General features: G+C 42.8%; 1 protein-coding gene across 3 annotated transcripts in view; it reads left to right on the forward strand.

Moving 5' to 3' along the window:
- Positions 1–7,974: 7,974 nt before the first annotated feature.
- The window catches only part of Plce1 (phospholipase C epsilon 1), a 280,344-nt gene continuing 263,152 nt past the window's right edge, over positions 7,975–25,166 (forward strand). Inside the window, exon 1 of one of the 3 annotated variants that reach the window (XM_047553007.1) lies at positions 7,975–8,275. The gene's annotated coding sequence lies outside the window, so the exon portion shown is untranslated. The remainder of the gene's footprint in view (positions 8,276–25,166) is intronic. The other 2 variants (XM_047553006.1, XM_047553008.1) reach the window with 2 other exon arrangements.

A 25,166-nucleotide genomic window follows, 5' to 3' on the forward strand; every position in this document is an offset into this window, starting at 1 on the left:
CACAGGAATAGGTCTCACCAGGGCAATGCTCTTCTCCAAGTATCCGTGGTTAGAGAACAGAGATTAGAAAGATTGGAGAGTCCCTTGGGGGAGACCACTGCAATGACAACTGACAGCATTCCTTCCTCAAAGGAAGGCTGCTGCACATGACTGGCCCCGCTGCCTGACCCCAGGTGACTGCTTACATGTGTGAGCTGCTCAGCAGAAAAGGCACCTGGAATTCTGCTATGAGGCACTGGGGAGACTCGGGCTCATGACAACAGAAGTTCTTCAGATCCCTGCCCCTGGTTAAGTAAGGAGCTTGCTGTTTGCTCACCTTCTGCTGCTCATTCTTCCCTTTTGGCTCTTGTCTTCGACTTTGGTTTGACCATCAGATCCACTTTCACAGTGATGACCTTGGATCTTTGAACAACTCTTATTCTCCACCCCAGCTGGGTACTGCTGCCTCGAAGCTCATCTAGATCCCTCTGAATTCACTTCAACTCCTTTGAAGAGCGTTTCCTCCTCGTGTGAACAACTACCCAGCTCCCAAGCTCTCACTGTCCTTTTTCATGCACTTGAAAATAGAATTTAGAGTTTCTCAGAAAAATTAGCTAAAAGCAATTCATTGACAGGAGTTAATCAAACAGGTTTCAGAAAAACACACCCAGGCTTTGAAAAGGGAGGCTTCCACTTACTAATTATGCAAATGTGGACAAATTTCCCTCTAAGTCCCAGCCTTCTCATCTATAAGATGGGGCTAATGATTTAATGACTCAATCACACAATGCTCAAGTCTTGGCTTATAGTAAATGTTAGCCACTACCAGTGCCACTCTTGATCTTTTAGCACAGATTTACTCCATGGTTTCATAGTGGAGATGCCTTAAAGCATCTAAGGAACCTCATTTTTCACCGGGGTATAATGACACAGAAAACCATGCACTTTAAAAATCTTAATTATAAGAATGGATCTTCTTTCTCAAAAATAAAAATGGAAAAATGTGGGGTAGCATGGTTTGTGTGAAAAACAACATAGTGACTTCCTGGAATTTGCTTACTCGGTAAGTATAACAGGTAAAAAGTGGCAGAACAGTCTGATCTGGAACTCGAAAGGGAACATTCTGAGAAAATATATAAAGTCACTTCATGACTGAGTGAAGGAAATGAAGAATAAGACTGAAAAGATGAGAAGAGAAGGTGTGGGGAGCTTGGAATGCCAGGTTGAACAGCAGCTGGTGAACTGACCAGGCTGTGGACTTCAGAGACCTGAGCCTGGGGGTGAATTCTGGTTTCATTTCATACTAAAGCAGGGTGTTCAAACATCATAAAGCATTTTACCAAAAGACAGAACAGAAACAAATATTAATTCATTTCCCAATAGGTGGACTTTCGGGCTTGTTTCGATCTGTTGTTTTGGTTTTGGTGATTACTCAAAAATGTCCAAGAACCTGATTATATCTCCTTATGCATATGAAATTCCTCTAGAATTTCTAAAATTTTAGAAATTCCTCTAGAGTATGGACAAAGAAATGGAACTGGAATTTGTAGTGTAAGGATATCTTCAACTTTCTTTCCTTCCTTTCTTTTTGCAGGACTGGGTATGGAACCAAAGGTCTCACACGTGATAGGCAAGTACTCTACCACTGAACGAGACCCTCAGCCCAATATCTTCAACTTCATTATATGTTGCCTACCTGCTCTTCTAAGTGGTTGTAAAATTTTTGCTCTCGTTAACAGAATATTAATTCTCATGTCTTCTGACATTTGTTCTTGGCAGACTTGAATTTTTTTGAGCCAAGTAGCTCTGGTAAAAAGCTATTGTCATTGAAAACAACTTGTTTGTTTTTCACAGATATGTGAGATTTAGTATGTTTCTATCAGTTTGTTATTTGCTTACCTTGTTTTTCCTACTTATTTTAAGTCATTCTTTAAAAAATACAAAACAAACAAAAAAAAAACTAACAATTTGTTCATTATGCAAGTTACAACTTTCTTCTCCCAATCTTTGGGTTTGCTTTTAACTTTGTTGATGATGCCCGTGACTACACAGGCTTTATGGTTGATACCAATTTGCCAATTTTTTCTTTCTGGTTAGCTTTTAAGGAAGCCTCATCTAAAAACTCCTTTCCAATCCTGAGACTATCACAATCGTGTCCTATGTATTTGTTTAGAAATTCTCAAGTTTTTATATTGGTAAAACTTGTCCTCTTCTTTTACCCTTTACCCTTGCATGTCAGACTTTAAGGAAAACTAAATAGTTCTTTAGGCACTCAGGAAAATGATCACATCATCTAAAAGAAGAAATTAATTAAGCTCAGCCAGAGGCATTCCTTTAATTACACCAAGAAAGGATACCAACTATAGTGAAGGATAAACAGGTGTGGCAAGGTCTCTAGAGAGGACACCCATGCCAGAAAACCTCCCACAGAGAAGGCAGGGTGCCAAAGTAAATGGCACACCCTGAAGGGAGATCCAACAATCACCTGCTGGAATAGCCTCAAGCACTTTAATAAGTACTTGTTGGCAAAGGGGTGAGAAAACAAGGACTCACATCACCAAAGGAAATGTAAATGGTTACAATCCCTAACACGGTCAATTTGGCAGCAGTTCTTGAATTTACAACTCTGAAGTCTCATGACCCAGGATCTGAACTTCTAGTAATTTATCATATAGAAATATTCTTCACATGTAAGTGAAGTGGTACAGGCACAGGGCTATTCATTGCATCCCCTTTTGTAATAATGAAAGGTTGGAAATGACTTAGATTTCCATCAGCAAAGGACTGCATAAGCAAATGAGTATGTACTTTATATACTATTATGGGAGAATCACTAATTTACACTAGTAGATGACAAAGCCAAGGTACAAGTAATATAGCAGGTGAGTAATATGTTTTTAAAAATAAAAAAGGTACCAGATACTCAAATATGCATGAAATAACCTTGGGAAGATACCCAAGTTGTGTCTGAGTCAGGGAAGTGGGTGGAAAGGATGAGAGAGAAATTTGCTTTTCACAATAAAGAATTTTTTTTCTATGTTCCTTGATCTATAGAAACAAATGAATTCGAATTGATCTACAAATTCAAAGCAGTTCCTATCAAAATTCCATCTGCCTTTTTTGCAAGTTGAACTTGAAATTCAGATGGAAATGCAAAGGACACAGATTAGCCAAAATAATGTTGGGAAACAACAAAGTTAAAGGACTCACCACACTGCCTGTGGTAGCTATCAATAATTACACTTACTTAGAAAAAAAAATCAAATTTAAAATTGTCCATTTCATCTGTTTTAAAATTAATTTTGTACAATTTCTCTCGGTGTCCTCATGTGAACTTTTGTAACCGAAAACTTGGTCTTTGTCCCCAACACCAATTAATGCCAATTTAATAATGAGGACATGATTTTGAGAAAAAGGAAAAAGTTGTTTTATTGTTTTGCTAGCAAAGGAGAAACATAGGGGACTCCTATCCCAGAGGCTGTGATTCTGCCCATCTGGAGGAACAGGGGGCTTTTAAAGGAGCTCTTCTAAGGCTACATTCCAGGTGTGCCCTGACAGGGGGTCCCAGGCTGCCCTGAGGGTGTGCTAACATTCGCTTGTTAATTTGGGAGATATTCACTTCCTAGATCCTCTGGCAGACATCTTCTTCCTGTGGAGCACAGATAACTCAAGGTAATCTTGTTACCCACTTCCAGGTTAGGGAGGGGGAAAGGGAGAAGAGAAAAAGGAAACACCTAAAAAACAAGCCTCAGAGCTATGTTCAAAAGGTGAGGTGGACCACTGTTACACTTTCATTTTCTACCTTGATAATGATGTCCACTTTCTGTAGCCTAATAATGAAGAATAAGGAGTCAGACTACCTGGGCTCTTTTACAGGTGTGGAAAGGTCCCTAGATAGTAGTAAATAAAAACTTTGTGACTATTCCTTGGTTATGTATTATGATAATGTGTTTCTTAAAAATCTTAGTTTAAAAAAAAATCTTAGTTTTGCTAGAAGATTTCTTAGTTTATTGGTCTTTTCAAAAACTGGATTTCTGGGGGCTGGGGATATAGCTCAGTTGGTAGAGTGCTTGCCTTATAAGCCCAAGGCCCTGGGTTCAAATCCTCAGCACCAAAAACAAAACAAAACAAAAAACTAGAATTTTTAACTTTTTGTTTTCTATTTAAATAATTCCTTTTGCATGTGTTAGTTCTTCTTTGGTGTTTACTCTGTTGTTCTCTAACTAGTTTCTTATATTAAGTGCTTAAGTAATTCTTTGTAAACCTTTTTTTGTAAACCTTTCTTCGTTCTAACAAATGTACTTACTAGGAAGTTACAAATTTTGTGTCCAGTATTGCTTTAGTTACAGCCTACATCTTTGGCTACGTAGCTGGTTGTCGTTTTAATTGACTTTTAGTTCTAAATAATTTGGTTTCTGTTTTTTATTTTTATTCTTTTTTAATTTAGCCTGTGAATTCTTTGGGTGTGTGTTTTTTCTCTGCTAAACTGTTCAGACAGATTACTTGTTGAAAACAATAAAAAAAACTAGTAGTTGGGTTTTTTTGGTTGGTTGGTTGGTTGGTTGTTTGGAAAAGGAGCACATTACCTCAGAATCAGTAGAAAGCATTCATCACATTCAATTATGCTGTGTGCTTTACTTAACTGCACACTTTATTACTTTTTTATCAATCTACTCCTGCCAGAACATTAGCAGCCCAAAGGCAGGGATTTTGTTGACTGTTTACAGCTGTATCCCTGGTGCCTAGGACATGCTTGCATATTGTCAGTGCTCAATGCTTCTCTCTTGAATGAATAAATACAAGAATGACTCAATGGCCAGCACTCCCAACATTTCGGTTACCATCATTATCATTATGTAGCAGGAGGAGTGGCTGAAGATGTGAAGCTGGGCTTAGGATGATAATTATTAATAAAAAATGTGTGGGAATGCTAGCAGAAGTGACATGCTAGGAGGAGAAGTGGCAAAGAAATGAAAGGACAGGATTGGTTGGGGGCTTGCAGAACTAATCAACTCTGAGGTTCCAGCTGCAGAAACAGAGAACAACCTGGAACTGCCTTACTGCTGCTAACTTCACAAATGAGATAACTCTGGAAAGCCTGTTTTTGGCTCTTTCCTCACTGTCTGAACTCACTAGCCTACTTGCAGACAGTTGGTAAGCCCGGTATGATCTGATGCTATAACTTTGAGGGAAGGAAATGGGGCCTCCTAAAGCTGGAGACTGGCTTCTCCAGTTCCTCTAAGCCTTCAAGTCTCCCCAGATGTCTGTTGGCAAATTCCTCTGCTTGGCAGTTGGCAGCTGTTTAACAAAGACCAATGTATTAGTCAATGGGGGCCCATACTGACCACTCAGTTATCAACCTAAGGGTTTGTTTATAACCGAGTTAACTGATGGCGTCTTGTTGAGTGTGGCAAAGCGCCAATCACTTTTTTCTGTGCGTGCAGAGCAGGGTGTGGGGCCGCGGGTTGGCAACCACAACCATGAAGTTAGAGACCACCCGCCCCCCACTTCTGAAAATTATAGGACGAGGAAAACAGAAAGGGGAGATGGTTATATTTCTTAAAATTATTCTCTGACTTAAATTTCCTAAGCAAAACATTTATCACTTATTTAGATCAATTTCCATTGAATGGAGACCATTATGTAACAAGTTCAAAAGGGATGTGTGTTTGAAATTTCAAACATAGATACACTATATCTAAATAACGTTTCCACAGTATTATTTCTTGGGGCTGCTGTTGTTTACTACGCAGAATGGTGTTGCACACAGATCTATAACTAAGTTGATTGAACTGAAGTTTCCATGGAAATTGTGTGGCGTTCCCCCAATTCTCAGGCACTTTATCTGACAGTCTTTCTTCCTCCAGATAATGGCTGGCAACAACCCACAGCATGGAGGTTATATGCTGCACTTTTGAAAAAGTCTTGAATGAAGCCATTGTGCCCCTGAGATGGTCTGCATGTTTCACTGAACAGAAAGCAGGGTGTAAAAAGGCACCTTGTGTGCAACTGTTGGCGAGGTTGGGGAGTGAATTAAAATCTCCAGAAAGTCTGGGCAGTGCTGTTCAGAGGAGCAATGAACCCTCTGGAAGTACTGTTAGCTCAGACATTCCAACGCGGTGAGGCAGCCTCAGGGACAGGGCTCCCTCCAGTCTGATTTAAAGAGAGAGTGAGGGGGCGAGGAAAGGACACTGATTCGGACCTGTTCTCTTTGCAAAGATGTGAGGAAGGTGCCCTTTTGCAGAGATGGGGGCACATTGATTATGATACTCAGACAACTTTCCTGCTGGGTGGACCTAGATTTGTCTTGGTTACTAATGGTGCAATGACTCATGTGGAGAATTCAATGTTAACTGCTTATGCATCCACCAATTTGCAGCAATCTAATTCCCATGTCCAATTAACACACTCACACAAACAAAATGTGTGTGCACCTGGGATCTCCAGGTGACTGATGATGTTTGCTATTACTAGATTCATTAAATGAATTATAAAGTACAATGTAACAGCGTACATTAAATAAACAGTTCACTTTGTTTATTGATGCTACCTTTTTGCTGGTCCCTCCATTTACCTGCATGGGACAGTGTAGACTCAGGGGTTGGAGTAAACAACCCATTGTTTTAGTGCTAAAATCTGGAGTTCTCAAAGAAAAAAGAATATCCTCAGAGCCCTCTGCAAACCGTCTCTCACGGAAGGCAGTAATGTTAATTTTCATTAAATCCTAATGGCAAGAAAACAGCAAAACAGTGTAAGGAACAGGCTGGCAGATTTTTCTTATGGGCAGAATTCTTTGGCTCTCCTGTGCATTCTTTCTTGATCCGGCCTCTGCTGTGCTTTGGAGGCTCAAAAGAGGGAGCTCACTTTTAAGAGGGACCTGAAAGGGTGAACCTGAACAAGAAGAATGTGGGAGCTGAGGATGCTCAAGCTGCAAAGCTCAGGCTAGTACAGGTACAGAGCTGGAGTGGGAGAGATATCTTATTGGGTGGTCCATATTGGCTAAGGTATTGTGCCCACTGTCAAGGGGGTTAGTTTGGAGGGCATAGGGAGGCTCTGAAGGTTTCTGCATTAAATTAAAAGTTGTAGATGAAAAAATAATTTGACTGTGGTGTGGAGGAATGATTTAGTCTAAGAGACCAAATAGTCTCTTATGGGTCACAGAACTGGTCCTGATTGGCTGTGGGAGGAGAGGTCAGGTCTAGGAATGGCCTTTCAGTAGAACAGCTAAAGAGGGAGGTGGCACAGGTTTAGGGGAAAGGGAGGAGTTGATTTGATTTTTCTCCAGTTCCCTGACTCTCCTGACTACACACTGAGTGTAAAAACCTGCCCCAGTGGCCAAGGAGGCTCTGTGCAGAGCCTGTGGTTTCTGGCAACTGTGAACATCTCTAGACTTGATTCAGCATTGAAAGAGCACTGGATTTAGAGTCCACAGACATGGATGGCAACTCTTAGCAGCAAAAGGCCTATCTGCAGAGCCTGGCATATCGATAATGTTCAACAAATACTTGTTAAATGAATGAATGACAGAGTGATTTTCACTCTCGGGGCTGCCATCTACTAGGGTGACTTTGGTCAAGTCATTTGGCAGCTGTGAGTCTCAGTTTCCATATCTGTCAACCAGGGATGGTCCCTGGATAGTGTGATTAAATTCCCGCCATCCAAGTGTGCCCAATTCCCGCCCCTCCCGGAGCCCAGCGACTCCAGTAGCGCTGTCGCCAGCTTCCCCCAGACCCGGGCCAAAGGACAGTTCTGGAGCGCCCGAGGCCAAGGGGCTGGGCTGGGGTCGTGCCGCTGGCTGCCCAGGCGGGGGTGGCGGCCGGGTCCGCCCTCGGCGCCCGCCTTCCCCACGCGGCCCAAGCGGGGGCGGGCCCGGCCCAAGCCGCTCCCCCGGTCGCCCCGCGGCCCGCGGCGGCGCTCCCGGCCTCTCACCGGGGCGGGCGAGTTCTGGGAAAGCCCGGCCCAGGGCGGGGGCCCCCGCTGCCGCCCGCGCCGCGCCGCCGCCGCGCTCGGGGCAGCGCGTACCGCGGGCGGGCGCGGAGCGAGGGACTGTGCTGGCGCGGGCGCAGCCGGTAACGCGGGCGGCGGAGCCCGGCGGGCTTGCGGCGGGAGGGGCGACGGCGCGCTCCGGGCTCTGCCTCCCGGGCACTTGCTCGGCTCTAGGAGTTCCTGGGCATCCGCCCTGCCGGTGAGACCAGTAGTTGGGACTCCCCGCGCTGCTAGCGACGGGCGCGCGGACCGCAGTCCCAGAAGGACACGGCACTTGGGGACGCCGGCGCGACTGGCCAGAAGATGAAAGGTGAGGAAGCGGCTCTGTAGCTCGGTCCCGGAGGACTGGAGAAGGGGAGAGTTGGGGGTGGTCTTTGAGGGCTGTGGACGTGCCAAGGGGAGCTGCCCGACTTCGCGTACCTGCGGAGGGTTGTCCTCACGCTCCCAGGGGAGACCGAGGCAGGCGATCCCCGAGGGAAGGCAGGTCAGCCATCGCCTGGGCGGGAGGTCACCCTGTGAGTGCGTTCCTCGGGCTTTCAGATGCCTGACTCAAGTCCCATTTCATTTGTGTGTATGGTGTGGAGGTGGCCAGTACAAAGGAAAAAAACAAAAAAAAGTAGTGACCGGACTTAGCAGTATTTCAAAGAAAGTGTTCGAGAGATTGTTCCGGGAGAGATTTATCTACATCAAGTCCTAGAAAATACAGTATTGGACGTGGTCCCACTCTAACTGGTAACTAGAAGCATGGCTAAGTCTTTTCCTATACGCCCTTCAGTGCTGTAATAATGAATAACCTAGATCTAGAAGTACTGGTCTTGGCCCATGCTAAGCGCAAGTATTAATTTGTTGAGTCCCTCTGCCTTCACCCCCACCTTTTGTCTGGTATTTGAGCGATGAAAAACTTGGTTCAGTTGACTCAATTAATTAATCAGTGCATGTAAAATTCACCGTTTAATGATTTGTCAGTGTCATTTTAAATAGTGAGTGCCCTGAATAGGTAGGTGTTAAGTAGGATTCACTTCAATGAAAAGTTTTATTCGGTAATTTCAGGTCATTTGAATCTCTGCAAGATTCCAGGATTCCCATAGGTTTCTTGAAGGAACCCCCTGTAGGGGTGGGGCCAGAGCTGAGGCCACAGAATGGGCACCACCAAGGTCAACAATGGTGGGCCTCAATAGAGAGAGTTGTTGAGAGCCTATCTTGGGGAGGTGGTTGCAAGTGATCCCATAAATAAATGCCTGTACAGGTGCCCAGTTGTCACTGAAGGGAGAGGTGGACTGTCCTTGGGCAGTCATATGCAACCACTTCTTAGAGAATACTTTTCTGAAGGATGTCTGACAGTGTCATCCAGAATGTTCTTTTCTCATCCTGGTTGCCTTTCCTGGCCCGCATTCACTACTGTAAATGCTAACCAATCTTCACACTAAGAACACCTCTGAGGCCTTGCCTGATACCTCAGCCTGCATCAGCCAACCTGTCCCTGCTCTGGTTCCTTGAGAGGCCTTTCCACTCTCCACCTCCTAGGAGCGTTCTTTATGTAGATATCTCATTTCCCTACTGAAGGCATCAACTGTGGTTTTTTTTGGCACAGTGCTTGCACCTATTAGTTGCTCTAGAAATAATCGTGGACCAGTATGAAACTTTAAGACTTTGGTTCTGCAATATAAATCTCTACTTTGGAGGAAAGAATATAATTGAAAAGATTTAAAAATGTAGAATATTTACCATTAGCACTATCCTTCCTGTATAATTCCACAGGGGATATTTTCTTTATATGTGAAATGTCTTCTGATCATCTTTGGTTCATACCTTGGGAACCAGGTAAGAGGTGAGATTAAGCTGGGGGTTGGGGATGTTCTTTAAGTTATTCTAGAAACACAGCTCCTTGAATATGCTCCCTTTTTGAACTGGTGTCATTAAAAATTTTGTACTCAAGTGAATTGTGGTGCAGTTAGATTCCAATGAAAGTAGTTGGTTTTCTTTTCCTGTTTGCACTCATTCTTAGTTACATATGTCCTGGGCTTTTGTTATATACTTTTAAAAGTTTGTTTAATATGCAGTTGGTTACTTATAACTATCTAAATGAACAAAGGAAGATTGAAAAGGACTGCGCATGTTGGAAGAGTCCTCTAAGCAGAAAACAAGGGATGTTTCTATCCCAAGAGGAGGGATTTGCACAGATCAAGGTTCTTCTGCCCATATGTGTGTGTTGGCATCCCCTGCCTTCCACAGCAGCCTGTAAAGGAGAATAGCAGCTTCAGTCCTGGCTCCTGCTCTCCCTGCATGGATTACTGCTGTGAACAACAACAGCAACAACAAACAGAAACTCAGAACTTGTGGGTTCAGAAGGAGAATCAGGGAAGAAGCCAGGAAAAACAAACAACTGAAAGTGTGAATTTGATGAAATTATGAATGTGAGAAATGATGAAATAAAAGTGCAAATTTGCTTTCTTCCCTGAATCCAGTTGAGATCTTTGGCATCCAGCAAGTGGGAGTTTGGTTGAGGGGAGGAAAGGCAGGTGGTTGGAGAGTGTGGTACTACTAGTGGAGGGCTGGGAGGGACGGATGGGGCTCAGGGAGCATGCTACCCAGTTAATGTGGGGTCTGGGAAGGGGAGAGTTGGAGATGAGGAAGCAGGGAGCGAGTGGAGAAAGATGCACTTTGCCCTGGGCCAACCACAGACCTGGACAGTAAGACCAAACTCTGCAGCTTGGTGTGATCTTCTCTGCTTCCTGGATGCAGAACACAGTCTTCTTATTATTCAGTTCTAATTCAGCTGTGTTGTGATTAAATAGGTTTTCATGAACCAGACTGGGAACCTAGCCCTGTGTAGCTGCACTCTTCAGTACATAATAGTCACTGGCCACATACGGTTATTTAAATTTAAATGAATTAGAATGAATAAAATTAGCCACATTTCAAGTGCTCAATAGCAACATGTGGCTAGTGGTCACTGCCCTGGACAGTGTAGACGTAGAACATTTCTATTATCTTAGAAAGTCCTTCCCTGAAGAATTATTTCAAAGGTTAATGCCTATCAGTTTCCAAGCTGAATTGGTTTCCAAACCAAATTTAGTCATAAATTTAGTTTCCTGTTTATGATCCATTATTGAATCTCTCCAGATGAAAATGATAGAAATTGTTATTGATGGCCCTTATATAATGCTTCCTACATGTGGGTCACTGTTCTAACCACTTTACATTGAGTAACTATTTAATTCTTATAACATTAGGCAGTAAGTACTAGAGATCTCATCCTTTACCTGTACTTCCAAAATCTAAAACATCTTCTGTGAACAGGGTTTTTTAAAATAAATTTGGCAGCAAAATATGGTCTGAACTGAGATGAGGTTATGATAGTCTCTACTTTTCTCACCTGGTAAGAAATATTCATGTATTTTTATTCCAGAAATAATGGGCATATTTGATTTACTACAGATTTCACTGGGGATATTATGTAACAGGTAGCATATGCATCTTGTTACCTTTTATAAAATCCCCCAAATTTATGAATCATAGTTGACTTCTCAGCTTCAGATGGGCGGGGGTGTGGGCTTCCATTACTATGTCCATTTTGAAGATGGGAAAACTGAGGCACTGAGAGGTTAAGTAACTTGCATTAAGTCATGGCAAGAAAGTGCCAGAGCCAGGACTCAGTCCAAGCAGACTCATAATCTAAAACGAATGACTGCGTGAAACCTAATAGCTTTAACTCAGCTCATTGGAAAGTTTCAGATAAGGCTATGGCTACACTGTTTAGCAGTTGAGGTTTTGAAAGCTGTGGGTAGTTAAGCCACCATAAGAGTTGTACTCAGCAATTGTTTAACTTGTCCCTTCCCATCCTGTGCCAACTGCACTTGGTTTTGAGCCATTAACTGTGTAAGAACTGGTAGGAAAAGGTCATTCAGTGTGGGTGCTGGTGAAACCACTGGGCCCTTGTTGAAACCTTGGCACAGGGGGGCTTGCATATACACAGCCATTTTTATGAAGGGAGGGGATAGTTTGGTTTTGGTGTAAACCAAGGAGAGCTGCAGGTAGAGCCATTCTGGTGGCCCACCTGGGTTCTGAGCCTTCTGTGGTTTTGGAGGTGCGGATCAATCTGACTCAGTTGGAAGTCTCTGCAGATGGTCTTACATTCCTCTTTTCTTTCAGGAGGTTGGCTGAAACTGCAGGACTGTTCTAGGGACAGTAATGGACTTTTTCACTTTCCCGCCCCACACAGTCACAGGTCTGGAAGGTCCCTTCTTGGCTTTTTGCTCCAAACCTGCATTTGGAAATTCTTGGATGACCCCAGAGTTTCTCCTTTGAGTATGAGAACATGTCCTAGATGCTTTGTCATTTGTGTGTATCTTTTAGCATGGGTTCTGCAGGCTCTTCTCTTGTAGCCAGGGAATAGGTTTAGCTTTGTGACACAGTCTTAAAGGCCTTGTTGCTCCCTCTTCCCCAGTTATCATTGCTTAAGGTATAGGGCCCAGACACTCTATCGGTCAAATGTAAAGGCTCTGGAATCAAGTTTACCTGTTTTCTTAAGATTTGCTACCTGCTGGGTGTACAACCTTGAACAAGCAATTGACCTTTCTTAAGATAGTAACAGTAATGTATAGGATTGCTAGGAGGCCTGAGATAATAATTCACCTAAAGCACCTTACACAGTGCCAGGCACATACTGAGCTCTCTAAATGAGTTACTAATATTGTTTCTTCGCCATGCGTCTCCTGAGAGTCTGTAGTTTTAAGCTTTGGGAAAGCGTGTGTGTGTGTGTGTGTGTTTGTGTGTGTGTGTGTGTGTGTGTAGGACAAATAATGGTCTCCCAAGGTGAACTGAATCTCTGGAACCTGTGAGTACTTTAGTCTCTTTGTTTGAGTATGTTACTTTACATGACCAAAGAGGCTTTGCTGATGTGATTATGTTACAGATTTTAAGATAGGGAATTATGCTGGATTTTCTGAATGGGTCCAGTCTAATCACAGATTCCTGATAAGAGGGTGATGGGGAGTATCAGAATCAATAGTAGGAGGTATGAGAGTCACAAGAGAAGACATCAAGGAACACAGGAGCCCTTTGGGGAGGTAGTCTAGTGGTGAAGTTACACCTAGCATGCAGGAAGCCCTGGGTGCAATCTCCAGCAGTGCAAAACAGATAGATGATAGATAGATAGATAGATAGATAGATAGATAGATAGATAGATGAAAAGGCAAAAAAATAGATTCATACCTAGAGCCTCCAGAAGGAACCAGTCCTACTAACCCATTTTAGATTTCTGACCATGAGGACTGTAAGATAACAGATTGGAACCATGAAGTTTGTGTTGATTGTTACAGCAGCCACAGGAAACTAATGTGGCATGAAGAGAAAAAAGAATGCCCTCAGGAGGGCATGTAAAGCTATCCCTGTAAGAGAACAATAAACCAGCATTTGCTGGGAACTTCGTCCTGGGTACCACAGTCTTCTATTATGTATTTTGTTTAATTCCCACAGTTACCTTCTGAGGTAGGTGCTGTTGTTTTCTGCACATAGCCGTGGAGGAACCTGAGGCCTGGGCGGTTAAGTAAATTGCCCGAGATTCCACAGCTGGGCTGTGGTAGAGCTGGGATGTGGGGGAGCCGTCTAGCATTCTAAATTGTGTCCCACACTGCTCCCAGATGCCTGCGTTTCAGATGTGCCTGACGGTATCCACCACTGAGTGGTGTGTTCCTTTATGTAAGGAAAAGGCAATGTTTGAATTGGTAAGAAGGGCAATGCTGTTGGTTTTGTCCCCCCACCCCACCCCCCAAGAACTGAGGTGCTGGTCAGATCTTGCCATTCCTTTCTCACGCAGTGCATCTGGCCAGCTTGGCCCGGCAGCTGGCCGGTGCAGTGCCTGTGGCCCGCAGCTCCCACCTCTGCCGCCTGCAGCAGAGGACCAGCCTCCCTGCTCACCACAGACCGCTGGCCCTGGCGCCCTGCTGGCTCTGCTTCCCACCTCTGCCTGTTTATTGGATTTGCCTCATTCCTGACTCTCCCTCCAGCCCCGAATTCCACCTCCTTCTGGCCCCTCCGGTGCTCAAACTGGAGCTGGGTAGTGTCAGGCTGGGATGGGATCTTTGGCTAGGCCCTCGGGTGGTGAGCAGGATGGGGGAGCATTTTTGCTTTTTTCCTTTGATTGCACTGGCGGGGTCGTTATTCTAGTGGGGCTGCTTCTGCCTCTCAAGCACATAATTCTGAGTGATATTGGTTTGGACCAGGGGTTCCAAACTGCGTTCCAGGAGGGCTTGGGGCCTCTGCAGGGTAAGGGAGATGCTCAATGAAGCTCTCAGCCTTCTGTTTCTGCAGAGCAGCCCTGCTGCTTTCATATACTGGGGGCTGTACCTTAGGTTTTGCAGAAAAGCAGGTTTCTTGTTAGACACAAAGAGGGGTTTGAGAAGAATTGTGCCCCAAGTTAACACACTCTATGTGTGACCTTTAGCCCACAGACTTGGATGTGCAAGAACTATAACTAGATTTTCCCAAATTTCATTTGAGAAATTTGGGATCTGGAGCCAGGTTGCTTGGATTTGTTTACATCCTGGCTGCACTCCTTATGATTTGTGTGATACTTGGTGGAAAAGCCCTCAACTATATAATCAAGGGGTAATAGCAGTACCTGTCAAATAGGTTGTGAGAATTGAATGAGATAATTCATGGAAAGGGCTTAGAACAGTACCTGACATAAAACAAGAATTCAACAATTATTAGCCACTGCAGTTATTTTTGTTGTTACTGAGTATCCCAAATGCTTAGCCTCATCTCTCCGTGGGGTTTCAGTTGCAGCTATCCCTGCTGTCTGCCACTCAAATGCTCATTGTCCCTGACTACAGATGACTTTAGGTGCAGTGACACCGAGCTGCTTCTCATGGGTACATAGTTGTGTCTCCCTGAAGCCTCTGAGGGTTCATTGCCTACCTAAGGAAACAGGGTCCCTTCTGATTTAAGGCCCACAGACATTCCCCCATTTCCTCCCAGCTAATAGGGCCTGGAATGGGAGGGGCACAGTGAAGTTCCAGTCTCCCCCTCTATCTCTGTCCCCAGTTGGGTATATACTACAGACTTAAAATCCCTGGAGCCTTTCCCCTTGCCCTTAGGATTGACTTTTGAAAATAAAAGCCCAAAAGACTCACAGGTCTCTTTCCCCACCTGACATCCCTTCCCTGAGGCCGTGAGCACTGGGCCACTTGCTGTTACTGAGCAAGAGGATGGAGGAGATGGGGGGATGGTGGGAATCAAAACATAAACATGAATGGGAAGGCTTGACAGGGCTTTTAGCCAGATAGTACTGGCAAGAGTCATTATCAGTAATGTGTGATCAAAATCTGTTATTTCTCTCTACTTGGTGGTGGGATTGCTGCTGTGGTCCGGTGACTGTGTGGCAACTTCCGTGAAATGTGCTCTACTTACCATAGTAGTGAAAGGTCTCCTTTAGAGGGGATGATTGTGGGTGCACTCAAGTCCAGATCTCTAGCAGAACTCAGCTAGCATTTGTGTATTTTTATTGCCTGGTGGGAACAGCTATGTTATAATAATAAAACAGGAGGGCTGCTGTACTCAGAATTAAAGAAGCAGCAAGGAGAGACTGTTTTGATGACTTCATTTTAGGTTTAAACTATATAATATTACTGACTATGGAAAATCCAGGGAATGGAAAAAAAATCATTTGGGAAAAACACATGTGACCAAGTACATGCTATACACGTCTGGGATTAAAATATCATATAACACAGTTTAATTTGGATATCACTGGAGTTGTTTCAAGTGACTGTCATTTCTAAAGAAAGTTTCAATTTGCCTGTTGTTATTCATAACAGGAACTCAGATTTCATTGATGAACATATTTTCACCTGTGAAATGTTTGCCTGGAAGAATTGAAGAACTCTCAACCCGCCTGTTTTGTCAATCTCAGAGGTGGATAAAATTCACAGAAGTTAAACGCTTTTGGCATGAAACTGTATCCCCCTCCTCCCCCCAAGGCAGGATGGATTTGGATGACATGACCTAGCTTGAGCTGCTTTGTTAACTGCTGGGGTCTGAGCCCATTCACTTCTCTGCTCGTTCCTCCCTAACCCCGCCTGGTTTACTGTGCTTGAGGTTTTTCTCTCAATTGTGGCTTGGGCATGGTTTTAAAATTCACAGTGGTAGGAACTGGTAAAGTTAGAGGTAGTTGTGATAGAAATGTGTTCAAGTACTATTTGGATCTAGGAAAGGACGACAAGAACTTTTTGAGCCTTATATGAAAGTTACATACATTTGCAAAAAGAACTCCAAATGTGACTTTCTGGGACTGTCACTGCAACATGCCAGTCAGACAGCCTTGTGTTCTCTGGTGACATCTCTCGGATCTAGGTTTTTGACTGCCCTGTGCTGAGAATGGCCCTTGCTTCTCCAATGCCAAGTCATGGGACGGTTGACGACAGGTGAAGGGTGTTCCCATTGCAGGCAGGCAAACCCAGATCAAATTAGCCACAGAGGAGAAGAGAGAGTGTGCTTATTTCTAACCATGCTGGGCATTTCTAAAGAATTACACTATCTAAGCAGTCAGGTCTAAATAAAATATGTCACCAATTTAGGAGACAATAGTTGAAAAATCCAAACCCAATTTTAACAAATAAAATTCTGCACTTTGTCTTTTGATTTTAAATGCAGACTGCAGACATCGTTTATGGTGTACTAATTTTTGATTAGATTCTGTTCCATCCAATAATTAGAACTGAGGGCTGGGAAAGAGAGAGGTCCAAGCTTAACCTTCTTGCCCTGAGGGTTGAAGAAACTGGTTTCCTGAGAGATGCAAGGGTTTGCCCAAAGCCTCCTAGCTGCAGAGGGGTAGCCCTAAGGCTTTTGTTTGTTCAAACAAAATTGAGATAGTAGCATCGATACATCATACACAATTTTAGATACGAGTTTCCTTACTTCACATTCCATCATGAAGAGGTGCCCCAAGCCATTAAATGTTTCCAAACTTTAATTTCAATGACTGGGTCTTATTCTTCAAGTAGTTCTATACAGGGCTTGTCTAGTTCCTTGTTATTTCCTTATTGGATGTTTAACTCATCCCTGCTTTCTTGCCTATCAGAATAACTCTCCATTGTACAGATCTTTAATTTTTTTTTTTTTTTTTCTTTTTTTGAGATGAGGTCTCACTATGTTGCCCAAGCAGGCCTCAAAATCCTGGTCTCCAGTGATGCCCTGTGTCAGTCTCCCAGCTACATGTATGTGCCACCAACCTGGCTTCTATTTCTTTCTTTATCACACAGTTCTAGAAGTGAAATTACTAGTTTACAGTGTACTTTTTTTAGAGGCTCCTGTTAGATATTGTCAAAAATGCCCTCCCCAAATTTTCTAATTTGCAGTTCAAATGATACACTGGAGTGACCTTTGCAAGTGGTGTTTTGGTTAGAGATATCAGTTTTGTGCTATCTTTCTCATTTTTCACTTTTGCCAGTTTGATAAGCAAAAGTTGTGATTTAATGTTTTGTGCATTTCTTCCAGTCATAGTAATGAAAGACAATAATTTGCTTTTTCTTGGTTCATTACTTAATGATGTTCTACGCCCATTTGTCTTTCCTTTTTCTTTCTCTCATTTAGAATTTCAGGATTTCTCAATGAATTTAAGATAAATACATAACATCTTTTTATCATATTTTTGGGCAAAATTTTCCTGTTTATGCCTTCTAAGTGCTTAACTAAGAATTCTCCTATATTATTTATTGAATAATCCTAGTTGATTCCTAAGTACATATTGTGTATTCTAATATCAGTTAAGGTCTAAGGTGTTTGTCCCTTAAGTCTTCAGTGAGTGCCACACAGTATTATTTATGTTAGCCTTGTTACATATGTAGCTACCTCGCAGAACAAAGATTTTCCTTTTTTCTCCTTATTTATTCTTGCAAATTAAATTTCAAGACATTTTGTCAAAATCTCCAAAATCCATCGAAATTCTGATTGGCGTTATAATAAACATTTTAATTCTTCCTGAATTCATATATTTACAGTATTTAGTCTTTCCATCCCAATATGTTTGTTGTTTTACTCAAATGCTTTTTTATATTTCAGTCATGTTTTGCTAAATTCTTCATGTTAATCCTATCTTTCTTATTTTTTTATACATTTTATATTTACTAAATCAACTTAATTTTATAGTAGATTCTCCTGGGTCTTACAGGTAAAGAATCATATTATCCACAAACATTAATGATTTCTTTTAAAAATCAGATGTTTTTCAGAACATTAATAACTAAGGATAGTAGACCTTTATTTTATTCCATATTTTAATGGAAATGCTTTTTATATTTACTAGTGAGTATGATGTGAGTTTTTTTTTTTTTTTTTTTTTTTTTTTAGTTTAAAATAGTTTAAATCTCTTTGGGGAACTGGTTTTATATTCATGACTTTAAAAATGTGAACAGGAGTTGAATTTTTATCAAATGCCAAAAAGGTCATCTTTGAGATTATTGTATGATTTTTTTTCCCCATTTGACCTACTGCTGTGTACCATGTTAACATATTTTCTACCATTAAATCATTTTTGCAATCCAGTTCTTTTTATTAAGGAGTTATGTCTCTAGGAGAGAGGCATTACTCTAGAACCCATTTAGATTTGACTCTGGATTTAAATAAAAATAGCTCTATTTTAGCCATAATCATGACAGGCCCAAATTAAAATTAGCTTGCTGCTCCTGAGTGTGCATAGATTGAATTCCAGGAGACCCTAGTGCTTCCCTAAGAGTGACAGGAGCAGCTTCAGATGTGGTCAGGAGCTGGGCCACTGTTGCTGTGGGAGGCAATCAAGAAAATGAAGTATACACCATGGATTACTTAACTGAGGCTTGTCTTCTTGGAAGAAGTTCTGGTGTTAAAACCCATTTTTGTCCCCTTGTCCCAGATCTGGAATACCTATAAACACCTATAAAAAAATCGAGCAACAAAATTAATCTATTTTAATGTACCATTATCATTAACATTCATAGAACTGAGAACTTGGGACTTAATGAACCTTAATCAAATTTGGCCTCTAAATTTGCCTTCCTGTGAGATGAAAATAGGATACCTCTTCCCGCCTCCCCTTTTTCTTTCTTTCTCTTTAAAGGGACACTCATTTCTTTGTGTTCGTCACAAGACAGGCAGAACTGCAAATCTGCTGTTAGCTGGTTAGGCAACCATCCTTGAGACCAGGAGTGTGGACCTCGTGTTCTGGAGTGAAAACACGTTATAGAGCAGAGTAGCAAACCTGAAAGGCAGCTGGGGCTGCAGCCTTGCCTTAGAAGCTGGTAGTCAAATTCAATGTCAAGTTTTAGTTTAGATGGAAAGTTAAAAAAAAAAAAAAAAGTGTTCTTAAGGCACATAGAAAAGAGAAAGCAGTTACAAAACTTAAGAAAACAATTAAATGGTAAATATATGGTTTGCATTGACAGTGCTTATAGTTCCCAGAAATAACCCAGAGATTTAATTACTCTGCAAGTGTCTTTGTGGAGCCTAAGCCTGCAGGAGGCCAGGTGGTTGGTTGCCTTTTCACCTAGCCTTCCTCACATTCTTGCCACGTACATGTCTCCTTCATTCCCTGCCTCATTTTTTTTTTGCTACATTTTTTTTAGTCTATTTTTTCTTGTTCACTCAATAGCCATCCATTGTTACAGGTACCATACTGACTGGTGGGGACTCAGGTAAGCAAGAGCCCCACAGCTCCTGCGACCTGAATTTTACCTAGACAGATGATAATGCGAGTGAGGACCTGACATTATCTGTAATTAGAGAAGCAAAATGTTGCTCATTCTCCATTTCTCAATACTTCAGGTATTTGTTTGTGGAAGGGTAATATAAAGCATAAATAGAGATGGGTCATTTATAAGTTGTAAATTTTGACAACATTTTGCTACAGGGGTTTGATTGAAACTCTGTAACTTGACTCATGGGAAAGAGGCTTCTATTGCTGCTACTTGGTGTTTTTCTTAGTAAAATAGTTCCACCCTCATTTTTTCCTTTCTGAAGATATTTCTTTTCATTTTGAAGAATTCTGGAGGTAAGGGCTGCTATGACGAGGCAGAACATTCCAAGGAATAAGGCTAGAATGTGCAATGTGCTCAGGGGAAACGTGGGAGAATGCCCAGGGGTGAAGTTGAATTGAGGAAGAGTTCAGGTTCATCTGGAGTAACTAGTTCACATAAATGCTCTACTCTGGATTTATTACTTTTGTTACTCTTTTTTGAACTTGAGTACTTGGGTTGGTTCTGTAATAAGGCATTTCTAATCCTACAATTTGCCATCAAAGAACTTTTGGCCCAAATACATGAAAATTTCAGTGTTCTCACCAAGAAATCTGTCCCTGACCAGCTGTTAAATGGCTTGAGCCCAGGAGAAGGAGCTGGAGTTTCCTGATGCAGAGAGCAGATTCGAATGAGGCAGGGTATGGCCTGATGGCCAGTGGGCAGGGTCTCCTTTGAAACCTGCTCTTTTCTTGTTCAACCCACATACATGGTGTTGTTGCTCAGCTTAATAAGTTGAGTTGCACCACCTTGACACCCATGTTTTCAAACTGCTCCAGTGTTGCATATGCTTCTCCTTCCCTGGTATCTCCCCAAAGTTTGTATCTCAAACTTTCCCCAAACTTGCTTCTGTGTTCTCCATTGTAGATAATCCAGCCTTTATTGACCCACTTGCCAAGGCCAGAAATGTCACCCCCTTGGTTTCTCACCAAGACCCCTGGAGCATAGTGTCTTCTTCTTCCTGTCCTCACCTCCCCCTGCTGACTTAATGTTTACCTTTCTCAGTAGAGTGTGCTCTCAGTGAAGCCAGGGGCAGGGACCTTTGTTGGTTTTCACTTCTTTTATCTCCAGTTCTCCCACAATATTGAACCTTTGACAAAGGTTCTCAATAATACATGTTGACTTATCGCCTTAGTGGAAATTCCTGTTCGTTTTACCCCCTAAATATCTCCCTGAGTTTGATCTAGCTATGTTGTTTACTGGATGGGCAGCCTTGATTAAATTACTAAAAAATTATTTTCAGATGATTTCTGATTTACAGATTAAACAAGTTTTAATCTCTTTATATATCAGTTTCTGAATCAGTAAAATGGACATAATTATAGTACCTTGTAGGGATATGAAGATGACATGAAATAGAGCACATGAAATTTATTACTGTGTTTAACATGTAGTATTGTCTATTGTTACAAAGTTTGGGACTAGAATATGGAAGATCCTCCATGCAGATTAAGAATTGTGTGCTTTATCTTTTAGAAGGTCAGATTCCATCTATGTGGTGGATAAAACACAAAAAATCTCTGGAATCTACAGATGGGTTCAAATAAGAACTTGACCACTTAATAGCAGTGAGGCTTCTCACAAGTTACCTGTCTATTCTTAACCTCAGTCTCAGAATAGCACCTCCTACCAGGGACTGTTGAAAGATATAAATGAAAAGCATTTAGCACTTAAGTTTAAGTTACTTTCTTTATGCTAATGATAAACTCTGGTTGCCTTAGGAAGAGATCTGTAGTCAGAGCCTTGTTCATGGCTCAGCCCACTTTAACATTTTTATCAGATACATGCACAAGGCACAAAGCCATATTTCCCAAATTTGCAGAGGACTCAAACCTGGGGAGACAGCTAATATAATACGTGACAGAAGAGAGACTCAAAGTAACCTCCACGGGCTGGAATTTTGGTCCTTCACCCAACGGGCCATCTAGTTGGTGGATCAAAGGAATCAAGGGCAAAGAGACCTCTTGAAGTGACTCCTCTAACCCAGCTGATGTGTGGAAAGGACATGAAGCAGGGGCGGGGGATAGGGGGTCACTGATAACCGGAGGAAGAATCTTTTGGGAAAATAACCAGAAGGTGACAACTAACTGAGTATTTGGGGGTTGGGGATGTGGCTAAAGAGGGCTAGAGATGACTTAGAATTTTCCTTTCTGGGTTCCTGGGCAAAAAGAGGTACCAGTGAATAGGAAGGAGGAAGCAGAAGAGCTGAAATGGAGGGAGGACAGAGGACAGGAGTCTGGCTGTGTGCACGGTGTGTTGGCTCTACCCAGAAGGAAGCTGGAGAGTTGGGACTGTAGTGTGAGGGGGAGACTGTCTGGAAAGAGGCATTGGGAGTCATCCTTAGGAGGTGATAGTTGAAGCTGTGGGTGGGAGGGGATGGGACAGCCAAGGAGTGGCCACTGCTATTCAGAATCACTAGCATTGTTGGCCCTCACTTGAGATAAGCAGGATAAACAAACCCTTGCCCAAGTGGGAACTAGTTTTACCGCCTTCCTGGTGCCATTTAACTCATTAAAGGAAAGCTCTGTAGGATGAAAAACATAAAATGATTTAGGTTAATCCCCATATAATTCTACTTTCTTTTTCAAGAGTAATCACTGTTATTCTGGTGGGTATTGTTACAGACTTTTTTCCCTATGCATCTATATTGTTACACACACATGCACATGCTTTTGTTTTTGTGTGTAGTTTTGTTTTGATTTAGATAAGTCCTATATCTTATCCAATTTATTTTTATTTTAAAAAAACATTTAACACTATGCTCTGGTAACCTTCCTAGGTACCTTTATCTAGATCTAAGTTATGAAAACAATAAGACCTGTTTTCTTGGAATTTTCTTGAATGTGCCATGTTTTATTTACTCATTCATCTATGGGCAGAATATACCTTGTTTCCCACTTTTGTGTCTTCTGTCCTACAGATATTCGTTTCTAGTAGATGACTGAACAGGGACTGGAATCTTCTGGCAAATAGCAAGCTAGGAGTTTATAACCTCTTGGAGTCAAAGGGAAACACACAGGAAGAAAGAAAACAGAAAATTCTACTTCTTAACGTTACCGATGTGACGAAGGGGAGGGGGACCTTATTCGTTTGGGGATGCAGAAGTGGATGAGAGAGACTGAGGCATTTGCCTGGGCCTTTCAGGGAGGAAACATGGATAGATTATTAAGGTGAACTCTAATTATTGCCCATTAGTACCCTAGACTATCACCTCTAGGGATCAACTATTATTATGCCATTGACCTCTTATGACAGAGAATTGCTGTGTTCAACCTTGACAGGAAGCTGGAGGAGCAGAAGTTATGGGAGGAAGGAAAATTGTGAGTTTGCTTAGGTGGGGACTTCCACCCCCTCCCCATGTCCATGCCAAAGCTGAAGGGGTTGATTAGGAGAGGAGTGGGTTGGGTTTGAGAACATTTTCTTTCTACATTTATCCATACTAATACCCAAAGCTTGAATTTCTCATTTGAAAGCTCCTGAGAACATAACGCCTTGTGAGTAGCTGGTACATTATTTCCTTTTCCCTTGAGTGCATGGAATTGAGGCAGTTCCAGTGTAAGGACAACTGGGAAAGAAAATGAAGGGGACTTTCTTCTGTACTTGCTTCATCCCAACTTGATGACCTGCTCAGTTTCTGTCTTTATCTCTCTGTTTTCCTGCCTTTCCTGTTTGAATCATATCACATTTTCCAAGTAAACGGGGGACATAAATATTTTATGTAAACCACCAGGGCCCTAATTTTCCTCCTTTTCATTTCTGCTGCCTTCTCTTGGGGGTTCAGAGAAGGTTCCACTTGAGACCAACCTGCAGGGAGGCCAGCTGGTTTTCCCTTCACCTGGCAAGAGCTCTGCCAGGCTGTGGAGGAAGTTGCACCAGCCAGCATGAGGCTGGCTGGGCTCAGCTTCCCCAGCAATTTGGAGTCATCGACATAACCAATGTTCTCACATGTGGACAAGTCTGGCTGGCACTGTTTTCCCGCCATTCTGTCCCTCTCCAGCTCCCCGCATCTAGTCCTTCCCTACTCAAGTCCTCCCTGCTTGCAGCCCAGCGAAGTCAGACTTCTCTTCTTAGTTCCCCGTTTCTATTCTAGCCAAGCTGGATTCACCCTCTGGGCTGGGGATGAGGCTGGTGGTCCCAGAGCCTCTACCTGCGTGTCTAAGACAGCCTGCAGGAGAGAGGCTGCTGCCTGCTTCTCAGGGCACATCTCCTAGTCCCTTGCCCTACCCTGCCCCCGCCTCCCAGCCCCCAGGACTCCAGGAGTAAATGTCCAGTGCCTTTCACTACTTGGGGTTCCCTGAACACTATACGTGGTCTTTCCATCTGGTGCTGCTCACTCTTCCCCGTCCTGTTTCCCTCATACTTTAAATTTAGTTGTGGCATCAGTCACTCTAGAGAGCCTTTCCTTGATTCACCTTTCCAGATTCACCTCATGAAGTTGGAGTTTCCAGTTTAGTGTCTGTCTCTCCCACTCCACTGTGACAGCCTCTGTCACCTGTCTTCCTAGGACTGAGCCTTAGACCTGGAAAATACCAGGTACTCAACTTGTGCTTTTGAGCCTGGCTAATCCAGAGCAGGGGGCCCCTTTGTGGTTCTTCCCCTAGGTTTGACCTCCTGGCAGATTCCCTAGCCTTGTAAGCACCATCTTGTCACCTGAGCCCTTGCATGAGAAAACTCTCCAAGAGGCCTCACCCTGTAGTAATTCGGTTGTGTGCTGTTCGGATGGCCAGCAGGGTGGAACACCACCAGTCTAGATTTTAGACAACATCAATCTAAAGGAGTAGGGAAGTGAGGAGGTGGGTATACAACTGTGCCAAGGTCACAGCAAAGGGCCCTGAGATGTGAGAGGGTTGTGAACTGCCCTTCCCTCCCAAATACAATGACCCCACCACATTATTTGGCCTGTTTCCTTTTACAAAGCACCGTCACAAACCTGATCTCATGTGATCTCTCCTACAAATCACCTTGTAAAGTAGAAAGGACCAGTTATACAAGTAAAAGAAAGGAGGCTGATTCATTTGTTTATTCTACAAAGATTTATTGAGTTCTTATTAGGTCTCAGATACCTTCAAAATAGAGAACAGAACCCGCACATTCCCAGCTCTCAGGAAATTCTGGTTCTGGTCTGTAAGACAAACAAGTAACCAGAGTACAAACACATGATAAGTATAATTTCTAGTGGTGACATGTGCTAGGAAGACCAACTGGCAGGGAACTGTAACAGGAAGTCATGGGTGGGCGGGAAGAGGGGCTGCATCCAAGTGGGCAAAGCCTTTCTGAGGAGATGGCATTTGAACTCAAATCACAAAGGTGAGACAGAGCTGCCCAGGTGATGCCTGGGATTAATTGAAGGTCCCAGGATGAAGCCGCTACTGGAACCCTGAAGAAGGCTGTTTCCCCTGCGTGTTCACTTACCTCATTACTGTGTTCGCGGAC

This window comes from Sciurus carolinensis, chromosome 5 (assembly GCF_902686445.1).
Source record: "Sciurus carolinensis chromosome 5, mSciCar1.2, whole genome shotgun sequence".
Classification (NCBI taxonomy): domain Eukaryota; kingdom Metazoa; phylum Chordata; class Mammalia; order Rodentia; family Sciuridae; genus Sciurus; species Sciurus carolinensis.